At 37.7% G+C, this 13583-nt stretch overlaps 1 protein-coding gene across 9 annotated transcripts in view; it reads right to left on the reverse strand.

The window, feature by feature from the left end:
- The window catches only part of SOX6 (SRY-box 6), a 723815-nt gene that overhangs the window by 537350 nt on the left and 172882 nt on the right, over positions 1-13583 (reverse strand). For 2 of the 9 annotated variants that reach the window (XM_027563368.1, XM_027563365.1), the window contains exon 4: positions 12248-12393. The exons of 6 other annotated variants lie outside the window; for them this stretch is intronic. The gene's annotated coding sequence lies outside the window, so the exon portion shown is untranslated. Of the gene's footprint in view, positions 1-12247; positions 12725-13583 lie in introns of those variants that run through there. One more of the 9 variants, XM_027563373.1, reaches the window with a different exon arrangement.

Here is a 13583-nt window from a genome sequence, read left to right on the forward strand (position 1 = left end):
GGAATTGGGACAAAGGGGCAAGGTCATAATGATCAACTGTACTCATTATTTTCTTTATAAAAATATTTCTCTTTTCACAGAGAATGATTGGAAAAAAATGAGGTAAGTCAATTACCTTCACAAATACTCATATTTTTTGACTTAATTTGTTTCATGGACCTGATAGTCCCACACCTTGCTAAAGAATTTCAGTGGCCACATTTCTGCATAGTGAAAGTGATCCCAAAAAATTTTTCCAATGTATTACACATATAACAAGTTTTTCTTCAAAACCAGCATGATGGTCATTTTTCCTCTGTTTTCTCTTTGACAAACATAGTTATTATAGAAAATGAAAGGAAAATTCCACTCTTCATTCATGTTTGAGTTTGTCTGACTTGCTAAACTATCCTGGCCTGTAGCATAAGAAGAACTAAAGAGCCTCTTGATGCAAATGAAAGAGGAGAGTGAAAAAGTTGGCTTAAAACTCAACATTCAGAAAACTAGGATCATGGCATCTGGTCTCATCACTTCATGGCAAATAGATGGGGAAACAATGGAAACAGTGACACTTTATTTCTTTGGGCTCCAAAATCACTGCAGATGGTGACTGCAGCCATGAATTTAAAAGACACTTGTTCCTTGGAAGAAAAGTTATGACCAACCTAGACAGCATATCAAAAAGCAGAGACGTTACTTTGCCAACAAAGGTCCGTCTAGTCAAAGCTATGGTTTTTTCAGTAGTCATGTATGGGTGAGAGTTGGACTATAAAGAAAGCTGAGAGCCAAAGAATTGATGCTTTTGAACTGTGGTATTGGAGAAGACTCTTGAGAGTCCCTTAGACTGCAAGAAGATCCAACCCAGTTCATCCTAAAGGAAATCAGTCCTGAATATTCACTGGAAGGACTAATGCTGAAGCTGAAACTCCAATACTTTGGCTACAGGATGTGAAGAACTGACTGATTTGAAAAGACCCTGATGCTGGGAAAGATTGAAGGCAGGGGGAGAAGGGGACGACAGAGGATGAGATGATTGGATGGCATCACCGACTGGATGGATATGAGTTTGAGTAAGCTCTGGGAGTTGGTGATGGACAGGGAGGCCTGGCGTGTTGCAGTCCATGGGGTCGCAAAAAGTCGGACACGACTGAGTGACTGAACTGAACTGAACTGTAGCATAAGGTGTAATTCCATGTATATCTATTTCTTTTTTTCCTTAAAAAGAAGACTTTGACAAGATTTAATTATATAAGATTTAAATATGGAGAAGGAAATGGCAACCTACTCCAGTATTCTTGCCTGGGAAATCCCATAGATAGGGGAGCCTGGTGGGCTGTAGTCCATGGGGTCGCAGAGAGCTGGATGCAACTCAGTGAGTAAACAACAAGATTTAAATAGAGTGGCAAGTTTTTACATTCATAGCTCTGGAGAGACAGGCTTTATTTCTCTTTTCTTTCTGCTGTCCTTTTTTTTTCTACTTTTCTTTACAGAATGAAAATTATTTTATCAAGAAGCTTCAACTTACATTATTAAAAATACATAGCAATCATCATAAGTCTGCCTTTCTTTAGGATATACATACTCTTCACAAAAGTACTTAACTTTTTTTCAGAGCTATAATTAAGAAGATATTAGAGTTGAGGGGAAATGCATGGTCATGGAGCCAAACAATATCAAATTTGAAATCAACCTCTATCATTTTACTGTGTTGCTCAGTAAAGTTGATATACCTCCTGTGGGTACTAAGTAGCTTCAGTCCTCTTGGACTGTGCGACCCAAGGACTATAGCCTGCCAGGCTTCTCTGTCCGTGGGATTCTCTAGGCAAGCATCTTGGAGTGGGTTGCCATGCCCTCCTCCAGACGATTTTCTCGACTCAGGGATTGAACCCATGTCTCTTATGTCTCCTGCACTGGCAGACAGATTCTTTACGACTAGCACCACCTGATATATCTCTCTAAGCCTCAATTTTATTAACTATAAAAATGGGTATAATAATAGCTTCTACCTTACAGGGTAATGATGAGGACTAAATAATAAAATCCTCATGGCACATATGTATAAAGCATTAATACAACATCTGGCATAATTAAGCATTTAGTACACGGTGTTACTAACAGGATATATATGCCACTGTACGTAGTTGCTTAGTCATGTCTGCCTCTTTGAGACCCCATGGACTGTAGACTGCCAGGCTCCTCTTGTCCTCTCCAGGCAAGAATACTGGAGTGGGTTGCCATGCCCTCCTGCAAGGGGTCTTCCCAACCCAGGGATTACCCCCAGGTCTCCCACATTGCAGGTGGAATCTCTACCATCTGAGTCACCAGGGACGTCCATAAATGCCACTGCTGCTGCTGCTGCTGCGTAGTCGCTTCAGTCGTGTCCAACTCTGTGCGACCCCAGAGACGGCAGCCCACCAGGCTCCCCTGTCCCTGGGATTCTTCAGGCAAGAACACCGGAGTGGGGTGCCATCGCCTTCTCTGATATATGCCACTAATGGAGTACAAATTTTATCTTTCTAATGATAAACAGCCAATGGAATTAGTATCCTGAATAGGAGACTCTGTTCTTTAAAAACAATGGTAAATCTATACATCAACTGTACTCGGATTGAAAAAAAAAAACAACTGTAAACCAAAGAACATGCAGATCAAATCTGTTTTAAAAGGTGTTTCTTTAAATGTAATATTTTTCAAACTAGGTTGAATGAGTGATAGAGTTAATTTTCTGAGTACCAATCAGCAATTTTTTTATTAAAAAGGAGAGAAGGGAACAGAGGAGAGAGGAAGCAACAGAAGAAAAGGCTAAAAGGGGAAAGAAAAGAGAAAATAAAAAATGTTACACATATTAAGGGTAAGTATTGTTCATGTAAAATTTTGATTGTATCCTGGGTCAGATTTGAAATTCACTTCTTACTCTGAATCACATTCAAAAAAGTCTGAAAGCCTCCTAACTTAATGGAAACTAGAACATGTGAATCAGTGAGCTTTTGTATAACAGGAAAAGAGTTAAATAACCACCTTGCTCACTCAAAGATTTCTCTAATTCATGTAGTATAGCAACTGAAGACATCTAGTGCCCTTCTAGATGTCCTGTGGTATCTTCTTTGAAATACTATAGACAGAAGTAGCTACCTATCAGAGATTATCCAAGAGCAAAAGGGTAAGATTAGATGGCTTCTCAATAACCATCCTAGCGCTAGGATCATGAAGCAAGCAGTAAAGTAAAATGAAGAAAAGTTAATAAAATTAAAGGATTGAAGATATTTGGGGTTTCTCTTGTGGCTCATCTGGTAAAGAATCTGCCTGCAATGTGGAAGACCTGGGTTCGATCCCTGGTCTGGGAAGATCTCCTGGAGAAGGGAAAGGCTACCCACTCCAGTATTCTGGCCTGGAGAATTCCCTGGGCTGTATAGTCCATGGAGTCGCAAAGAGTCGCACACGACTGAGAAACTTTCACTTTGACTTTTAAGATATTTTTTCATATTCAATAAATTCAGGCACTTACAAATGAAAGAGCAAGAAAATGTGTCTTCTAAAAATCTGATGGATTGGTGGAGTAACCAGACAGCAAAATGCCGCTCAGTATGTTTTACTTAAAGAAACGGTTATATTTCTCTCTTCTTTTGCAAGATATATAGGGTGTGTGTGGGTTTGGGGTGGTGGGCAGGGAGAGAAGTGTTCAAGAGGAAGGTGCATATAAGTGGTTGTGTTCATTTCAGTCTTATTTCAAACCAAACCAGTATGGTGGTCAGCTGTCAGCCAAAGAGAACAGGGGCAGGAACAGAGCCAATCAAGCTGTGTTAAGTAACCTAATCATTCCATAGAAATCTGTACAGCTCTTGTTCTCTGGCAGTACAGCTGGCAACAGCACAGCAGTAATTTGAGGGGTTTTCTATAGGGTGCTTATGAGTTTGATTTCACTGTTGGCTTCTTGCCATTGCAACCTATACACTGGGTAGTTCTGTTTGTGAGTTACCCAACTATGTGCTTAGATGATAAAGAATTAGATTTTTTTCACTTGGTAGGCATGAAGTCATCTGAGTTTTCACTTTGCCAAATGTGTCTTTTTTTTTCTTCCAAACTCCCCAGGTTAAGAAAAATACATGGTTGTATTGCCAAGACCCTCCCCCTACACTTTGAGCCCTGTATTTCTTTGGAAAACTAAATTCTATTTTCCCCGTAATTCATCAAACTGTTTTCTCTGACAACTTAAATCTTTAGAGCCTTTTAAAATACCACTTCTCTCATTTTCTCCCCACTACTCTCCTTTTTTCATACTTTCCCCTTGGCAATCAAAAAATACATATAATTTGCCAAATTTGAAGTAAAAGGGATATAATTCAACTGCTGAGATTCAAGATGACGTTTTACATGTGACCAAATAAACTTTCCATTACCCAGTTGCACCTTCATATGACTTTCTTGAGATACTCACAAAGGACATAATGTAGTTAAACAGTAATGTTACATAAACAGTTGACACCGTACAGCAAATTCAGGTTTTGCTTTTGGAAACTTCTGGGATTTCTTTTTCCCAATATTTTTGATCTGTGGTTGGTTGAATCTGCATATCCAGAATCCTTAGAGAAGGAGAGCTACCTGTACTTAATTTTGAGTCAATCTCAGCTCCTTCTTATATGCATATATCACTTCATCTTATATAAACCTAACCAACAATACATTCCAAAACTGTTCTCATAATAGACAGTGAACCACCATCACCAGTGTGACCATTTAAAAAACAAAAGCCAAAATTATGGAAGTGGATTTGAGAAGAAAGTAGAAGAAATACAATGAAAATACTTGGACTATACTATAAAGCATGGTGAAGGCGAAGAAGTATTGATCTCTACCCTTTTGGCTCATTGGTGTAAAATCAGAAAGTGCTCCTTCTTCATTCTCAAAATATATTAACCTTCAACAGGATGCCCTTTATTTGTTAGCAGATATATACCTCCATGGGCTTCCCAGGTGGCTCAGTGGTTTAAAAAACCCCACATGCCAATGCAGGAGGTGCAGGTTCCATCTCTGGAGAAGGAAATGGCAATCCACTCCAGTATTCTTGCCTGGGAAATCCCATGGACAGAAGAGCCTGGCAGGCTACAGTCCATGGGATCGCAAAAGAGTCAAACATGACTTAGCAGCTAAACAGTAACACTGTCCATCTCCATGCCGGGGCCATCACAATCTTCTATTACCGCTTACTTCAGCCAGGATACCCAGTTACTTTCCACAGCTAAGGACAGCAGGAAGTCCTCCCAAATTCCATTTCAAGGAGTCTTTCGTTTTCACTGTATGCACTGGTAGTAGAAGTAGGAAATGTCAAATCCCAGTATCAGAAATCGGTCAAAAGAATGTTATTAAAGCCAGATCTTAAAATGAGATTTCATACCCAAACAACACAACAGGCAGCAGTTAGCTACTATCATACTCTCAATAGTATAATTCAGTCGTATTATAAGGTTGAATTACAGAAGTGGAGTGGCAACCCACTCCAGTATTTTTGCCTGGAGAATCCAATGGACAGAGGTGCCTGGCAGGCTACATACAGTCCATGGGGTCGCAAGAGTTGGACACAACTTAGCGACTAAACCACCAACCACCACACAAGTCTAAATGGATTTCAGTAAGTTGCCCAATTAATCAAATAACCATCTATAACATGTTTTCTATAAAAATATCCATTCCAAATTCCAAACAACAAACTTGCTGAACTTCCCCCGTTAGTTAGTTCGAAATTGCCTACAAATACATCCCTGTGTATACTTCAAAGAAGCTTTTTGAAATATAGATTTTAAAAATACTTAAAAACAAGTAACTGACTATTAGCCTTTTTAAAGACAGTCATAGGCTTTACTTCCTCATTTACTATATATGAAGTCTGGGATTTTCAAATACAATACTTGAAAGTATACATGAAAAGTGATTATTAGTGGCTATTGTGATTATTAGTGGCTATTAAAACATTGTTAATATGATGACAAGAGCTATAATCATGCCAATCCTATGAATTGTGAGTGATGGGGAAAATACATACAGTCTTATATTGTATATATTATTATGTTCTCCTGAATATAAGTGATTCAGATGCTTTCTAAAAAAGTACACAAAGTTTCTAAGCTGGGGCACTAGGAAAGTTAGCACAACTTCAAGTCAACCCATTTCTATAAAACTTTGAGAGAAATAGCTAAATGCACACTCAACCATCTATGTAACTCAGTACCTTATTTTCATATATGAGCAAGGCTGTGTGGATCCATAAAGATCCCATATGAGCAGACCTTTGAACATCTAGCATCAGAACTTCTTATAAAGCCACCAAATGTACTGCACTGATATGATGCCTAATGATCTTCTAATAAAAGCCAATTTCAAATGATTAAGAAAAAACAAGCTTGCTATAAAAAGGCAAACAATGTTTATAGACAGCCTGAATTCAAAGGAAAGATGGGTGGGCATAAATTATGTGTTTATAAAAAAAACACATGAACTCTTTGGTAAATAGAACAGAATTTCATTTAAGAAACTTGGTTGGAGAAGAAGGCGCAATATTTAGGCTTTGTCCTGAGTTAGCACAAAGCATAACTGAATACACCATTGCTCTCTTATATTTAACACAAATAAGATATTGAGGGGCTTCCCAGTGGCTCAGCAGTAAAGAATCCACCTGCCAAAGTAGGAGATGTGGGTTCAATCTCTAGGTTGGGAAGATCCCCTGGAAATGTAAATGGCAACCCACTCCAGTATTTTTGCCTGGGATATCCTATAGACAAAGTCTATAGGGTCACGAAAGAGTTGGACATGCCTTAGCAACTAAACAACAAAAATACTGAGACTTGTAGAATGAAGTCAGGAGTACTGCCTGTAACCAACTGCACTGTGACATTCTCATTCATCTGCTGAGCCTTAAGTCCCACAGCAGCTGATGACTCAGCACTTCCAAACCTTCCTCCTGAGGACGTTGCTAGTAGACACCACATTGCACATGCTCCTAACTCATTCTTCACCCACCCCTCTCTGCCATCAGTAATCACTTTACCAGTAATTCCTTCAGCCACAGAAGTTGTACATTAAAATCAGAGCCCTGATAACCATCTCTGTCAGTTCTGCTAGATATGGAAGGTCCACTCATTCAGTTGCACCCATTGGAATAGTTCCTCATTCTGGGTATTGTGCATTCTAAACAACTGTGAGAGTTGGACTATAAAGAAAGCTGAGCGCCGAAGAATTGATGCTTTTGAACTGTGGTGTTGGAGAAGACTCTTGAGAGTCCCTTGGACTGCAAGGAGATCCAACCAGTCCATCCTAAAGGAGATCAGTCCTGGGTGTTCATTGGAAGGACTGATATTGAAGCTCAAACTCCAATACTTTGGCCACCTGATGTGAAGAGTTGAATTCATTTGAAAAGACCCTGATGCTTGGAAAGGCTGAAGGCAGGAGGAGAAGGGGATGACAGAGGATGAGATGGTTGGATGGCATCACTGACTCAATGGACATGAGTTTGGGTAGGCTCCGGGAATTGGTGATGGATAGGGAGGCCTGGCAGGCTGCAGTTCGTGGGGTCACAAAGAGTCGGACACGACTGAAAGACTGAACTGAACTGAACTGAACTGAAGCAACTGTGAGGTCTCCACTGAAGAAGCATGCTTAAGTGGTATGTCCTTGTTTGTGTCTGGGCAGAAGTGTCATGTGTGTGTGTGTCATGTGTAACACTGTGTGTATTTATCTAAGCACACATTCAAATATTTGAGGCTAAAAGAGCCACATGGAACTGAGTTTATCATTTTCCTCTTGAAGTACATAATATAGACAAATAGCTACAACTAATACATAAGCATTTGATAAAATAAATCATTGTCTTTGTGTGGAGGAACTTACTAATAGGACAATAGGGCCGGCTTCTCGCACATCAGTTGGGATGAGAGGGGAGAACACTGTGTTCTTTCTTTGCACCAAAATAGTAAGTTAGAAAACAAATCTGTCTGGAAAAAAAGTATCACAGGCTGTTCCAGGGGAAGAGCAGCTATGGAAGTTTGAGGTTTCTTATCAAGAAAAACTGATGGCAAGCCTTCATATTAGACTGTATATGTCTATCCACTAAAGTTTTATAGGAACGAGGAAACTTTCTTACCAAGAAAGTTCAGATGAAATGCTGCTCATCAAGAATGACTCTAAAGAAGGTATAACGTTTTCATCAGTGGCTTTAAGAAAACAATTTATAGTGCTTTAAGTGAAATAAGGGTAAGTGCCATCCATTACAATGTACTGCTATGACCTATATGCCTTGAATTATACAAATGACATTTCCTGGGACTTTGCTTTCCCTTAGAAAGGAAAACAGGGAGAAGAATTTTTACATGAGGCATAAGGCAAGAAATGGACATATAAATAACTGCTAGCTCAGTGTAAAAGATCCCTGAAGAAAGGGAAGAAACCCAGGACGTGTGCACATCAAATAAAAATGGAGAATATGGCTATATTTCAGTTCAAACCAATATTCCCTTTTCAGGAATCATCCCCTCTGGCTCACTGCTGACAATGCATAGATAGCATATGAGTGAGATAAGTTCATGAGTAAGATGAAAAGGGATGCTCCATGGCAGGTAAATAAATTTGTTTCCACTGAGATGATTATTCTTACCGTGTGTCACTGCTCTCATGGCATAAACAGGACAGGTGATGACATCCTATAAAATGAAATTCTTATTCCTATAGTCCTGACACCAAGATATATAACTCATTCAAGATATATAACTCATGAATTTTCTTTTGCTCTGAAGCTTTTAGTGAGTTTTTGCTTTTATTGTTGTTCTTGTTTCTTAAAAAAAAAAATGCTGTCATCAAATGGGCAATACTGTTAAGAGAGTAGGATGGAAAATGGGACTGTCATTATTTTAGGCTGTTGCTGTTGCTAAGTCACTTCAGTCGTGTCCGACTCTGTGCGACCCTATAGATGGCAGCCCACCAGGCTCCCCCGTCCCTGGGATTCTCCAGGCAAGAACACTGAAGTGAGTTGCCATTTCCTTCTCCAATGCATGAATGTGAAAAGTGAAAGTGAAGTCGCTCAGTCGTGTCTGACTTCTAGTGACCCCATGGACTGTAGCCTACCAGGCTCCTCCGTCCATGGGATTTTCTAGGCAAGAGTTCTGGAGTGGGGTGCCATCGCCTTCGCCATATTTTTTTTAGGCTACCTGATCCTATATAAGAATTACATATGTTATTATGTGGGATGCCTGAATATAGCTATTTTACTTGAATTATTTAAAGTTAATATCTGCATCATATAATCTCTATGCAATGTCTACATCCTCAAATCAAAGCCCTGTCCCAAACCTCATGTCTTTTCAGACCTAACCTAGACAAGAAATAAGGAATCACAAGTCTTTGTACCAACAAATAATTTTTCCAACTATAATTCATTAGTACCTTATTCCAAAAGCATATGAATACTTACAAGATGGTTAATCCTCATTAAAAACTAAGATTACATGACATAATTACATGTAAATAAGAAAAATGAATTAAACTCTTACCCTTTCCTATGTCGGGCACTAGTTGTGAATCATATATACAATTAGAGTTATATTGCTAAGCTAAAAATATTGGTAAAGATCTAAAAATGACAAACAGTGCCTTTTAAATTAATGTCTTATTAGTTGAGTGAAGTACACTGACAAAGAATAATTTATGCTTATTCAAACTGCACTCGACATCTTCAGGTGTTTCCAAATGAGCTCACAGAAGAGTGATTAAATGCATCTGATAACAAGCCACACATTGCTGAAATTACTTACCGCCTCATTTTATGATTAATTAAACATGTAGATTAAAGTTGCAAAAGAATTTAGATTAATGAGCAAGTTAAGTCTTGCTGATATAAGTGAATTGGGAATTGGATGCTCTGTGGAACTTTATAAACATGCATTTTATAATGAATAAGACAAGGCTACATGCAGAATCGTGGCCACCAGGGCCTTTTGACGATGCAGTCTTTTTTAACATGGTTTGACAGCTTTCAAATAACATTCTTCTATAGGCTTTAAACTTTGTGCTTTGCTGTAAAACACAAGACTACATATCTCATGTACCAGGAGTACGATTATTTTCGAGCTCTCCAAGGTAATGACCCCCTGTAGCAGCAGCTGTTCGGATAAAATTACAAGCTCAATTGTTATTTTAATCAGAGATAGTTTTGTAGTTAAAAGCAGTTATGAAAGTTGTAAAATTATGTGACACATCATCAGTACCTTCTCTTCAACACTCTTTTCTCCAAAAGTAAAACCATCCCAAAAAAGTCGTAGCTTTCCAGAGGACTTATTAGTAAAAAAAAGAATGCTTAGTCATTCAAAACATATTCAAAGTCATTTATTAGTGAAGTTTCTGTGATAGGAAAGGTAATATTTAAATTTATGACAACTCTTATCAGCTCCAAGATTGTGTCAAAATATCTGCTAGAGTTTGCTGCTGCTTAGTCACTCAGTCGTGTCCGACTCTTTGTGACCCCATAGACTGTAGCTTGGGAGGCTCCTCTGTCCATGGGGATTCTCCAAGCAAGAATACTGGAGTGGGTTGCCATGATCTCCTCCAGGGGATCTTCCCGACCCAGGAATCAAACCAGAGTCTCCTGCATTATAGGCAGATTCTTTACCAGCTGAGCTACCAGGCAAGATTCCACTAGGGTTTGCTGAGTATCCAAATTTTCTCTTTTAAAATCAGCTTTACCTAATCTGTGCCAAAAGCCAAGTTGGACTTTATGATTTTCCAGTGCAAGAGCAATTCAAGTTGTTCACAAAGATATAGTGCATTCTCCATTGCAAGGGATATAGAAGTGGCAAGAAACTGAACCAAAGTTACCAAAGTAGATTTTGGTTTAAAAACTATTCCATTTTTATTCTAAGCTTGTAGCACAATATCATTTATTACAACTATAGCATAATGAAACCATTCCTGCAAATTATTTGAATGGATCCAGTCTGCTATCTAAAATGCACCTCTAATTCTTTTCTACTTATTTTCAGACCTTATATATAATTCACTTCTTGGCAAGATGAGATTTTTATAGTGTTATTTTTTTTTCCTTTTAATTCAGATTTTTCATACTCTAAAGATGTACCAAGAAAACTATGGAATTTTTTACATAAAGATCAAAAGGAGCTGCTTCATGACACAGGTAGCAAATTATCATTATTAACCCCACATATTTATCATGTGGACATAATTGCCCATTGGAAGATATATGTGAATGAAAATACAATATTGAGACATAAGTCTGACTATTTTGAAATTTATTAAAAGTATGTAAGCAATCAGAATAAAATAGTGTCCATTTGATTTGTTTACTTCCTTCCAGTGTTAAGTTGATGTCTTTCACCAAGTAATATAAATCACATTTTATCACCACAAAAAGTCTTTTTTTTTAATTTATAAGCTTCTCCTCTTTGCAGCTCAACTTGAATATAACAGTAAGAATTTCTAGGTAGAAATACAGACCCAAACACTTCAAGGATAAATAATAACCTTTTTCTTCACATAAAAATTTAAAATTTTCATTTATACCCTTTAAAAGAAGAAATTTTACAACAAAGTGGTAATATTAGCCTAAAAGATGCTAGTTTAGAGATCTAAAATAATTCTTTTGTGATCATAAAATGTATCTGATCTGTGCCAGAAGGACATAGATTATTCAAACAGCTCAACAAGTCACCAAATTTTAAGGAGCAAGATCTTTCCACTCCAGTCACTGCCATATTATTTCTAGGACCCACAAATTATAAGGTATGTCCTAGAGTTACTAACAATTAAATAGAATTGTGTCACTACTGTGGCATTTTAATACAAGAAGATACATTTATTTTCCCATGAAAGCAATATATGTAAAATACTGAATATATTTAGCTATTATACGTACTTATTATTAGCCTGTTTTAAGTGTTATTATAAATACTTTATACAGTTTACCAACATAGATTACATAAATTTACTGGTTATTTAAAGTTAGGAGTTATATGTTTAGCTGAAATACCAAAATAGGTACTTTACATTCAAATTCTGAATAAACGGGCAATTTAAAATATCACAAATCAGCCGTAATGCACTATAAGAATTCCTAACCATTATTTCATTAAATCAAGATGGCAATTTATTGTAAAACATTTTCTTTTATTTCTCAACGCATAGTTATGTGTTCATAGCTATGAACCTTGCATCTCTACAAAGTGATTATTTTCTTCATTTCATCCAGTTTGAAAAAAAGTATAAAAATACTCACCAGAAACTAAAATTAGATGACTAAACTCATTTTCACATGTGATTGGGCCCAGGTTTGTCAAGATGAACTACGAATGCATTAATATCCACAATACTGCCAAATGTTGAATTATTAATATTGTCGGGTCCTTGGTCTCAGTTCATGCCCTGTTGAGGAGTTTTGTGACATTCATCAAAACTCAGCCTCTCAACATGTTTACAAGTATCCTGGAGGCAACATGTCTTAAACTAAAACTAAGGTCATTTTCAACCACGCAAAATGTCATCAATGCCAGACTAAGACTCATAAATGCAAAGAACTAGTCTATAGTGAAAACAGCAGATGAAATCAGGTGCCACCACATGCCAGATCCTTGCCAACTCAGCACCGAGAAGTTGAGATACCAGGTAGATGATTAAAGGCGGTTCTTCATTTGGAAGGATTAGCAAGCATTATGCACTATACCTATGAGTAGTATATGTCAAGGAGAAGGCAATGGCACCCCACTCCAGTACTCTTGCCTGGAAAAACCCATGGACAGAGGAGCCTTGTAGGCTGCAGTCCATGGGGTCGCTAAGAGTCGGACACAACTGAGAGACTTCACTTTCACTTTTCACTTTCACGCATTGGAGAAGGAAATGGCAACCCACTGCAGTGGTTGAATCCCACTGGAGAATCCCAGGGATGGGGAAGCCTGGTGGGCTACTGTCTATGGGGTCGCACAGAGTCGGACATGACTCAAGCAACTTAGCAGCAGAAGCAGCAGCAGCAGCAGTATATGTCAATGTAAGTATTCAACAGCCAAAAACAGTGCTGAAAATTGACTCCAAGACTACTACAGCTTATCAATTTTTATTCTACTGACTGCAAATTCTTTAGCTGTCTTAACCAAGCATGGAGTTGGCTAACTGGAAGAGTCCAGAATTTTTCCTTCAATGGAAAAAAAAAAAAGTTATTCTGTTTCAATTATTCTAAAACTCCTTTTAAAATCCATGTATCCAAAAATTTTTGTAAGTGCACATTAATAATGGTCTTTTATAAACCAACTGGAGATTTAAAGTATGATTATTTTTTAAAAGTCAAAAGTTTCTAAACTTTACTCTGTACCTTATCTTATATGATTTCCATGATGGGAAATTGACATCAAACTGATTTTATTCTTAAAACAAATAACTCAAAAGAATATAAGTGGTTTCCAGACTTGGAAAACTTTAGAATTTCTGATACTCATCTTTCCAATCTTTCACTCAGTAGATATATTCCCTATAAATAGAAACATTTCTGAAAAATACTGAACTGTGGTTGTAAAATTGTTTCATTTGTATGTCAAGTTAGCCAATAATTCTAATAGTTATAA

This window comes from Bos indicus x Bos taurus, chromosome 15, assembly GCF_003369695.1.
Source record: "Bos indicus x Bos taurus breed Angus x Brahman F1 hybrid chromosome 15, Bos_hybrid_MaternalHap_v2.0, whole genome shotgun sequence".
Classification (NCBI taxonomy): Eukaryota; Metazoa; Chordata; class Mammalia; order Artiodactyla; family Bovidae; genus Bos; species Bos indicus x Bos taurus.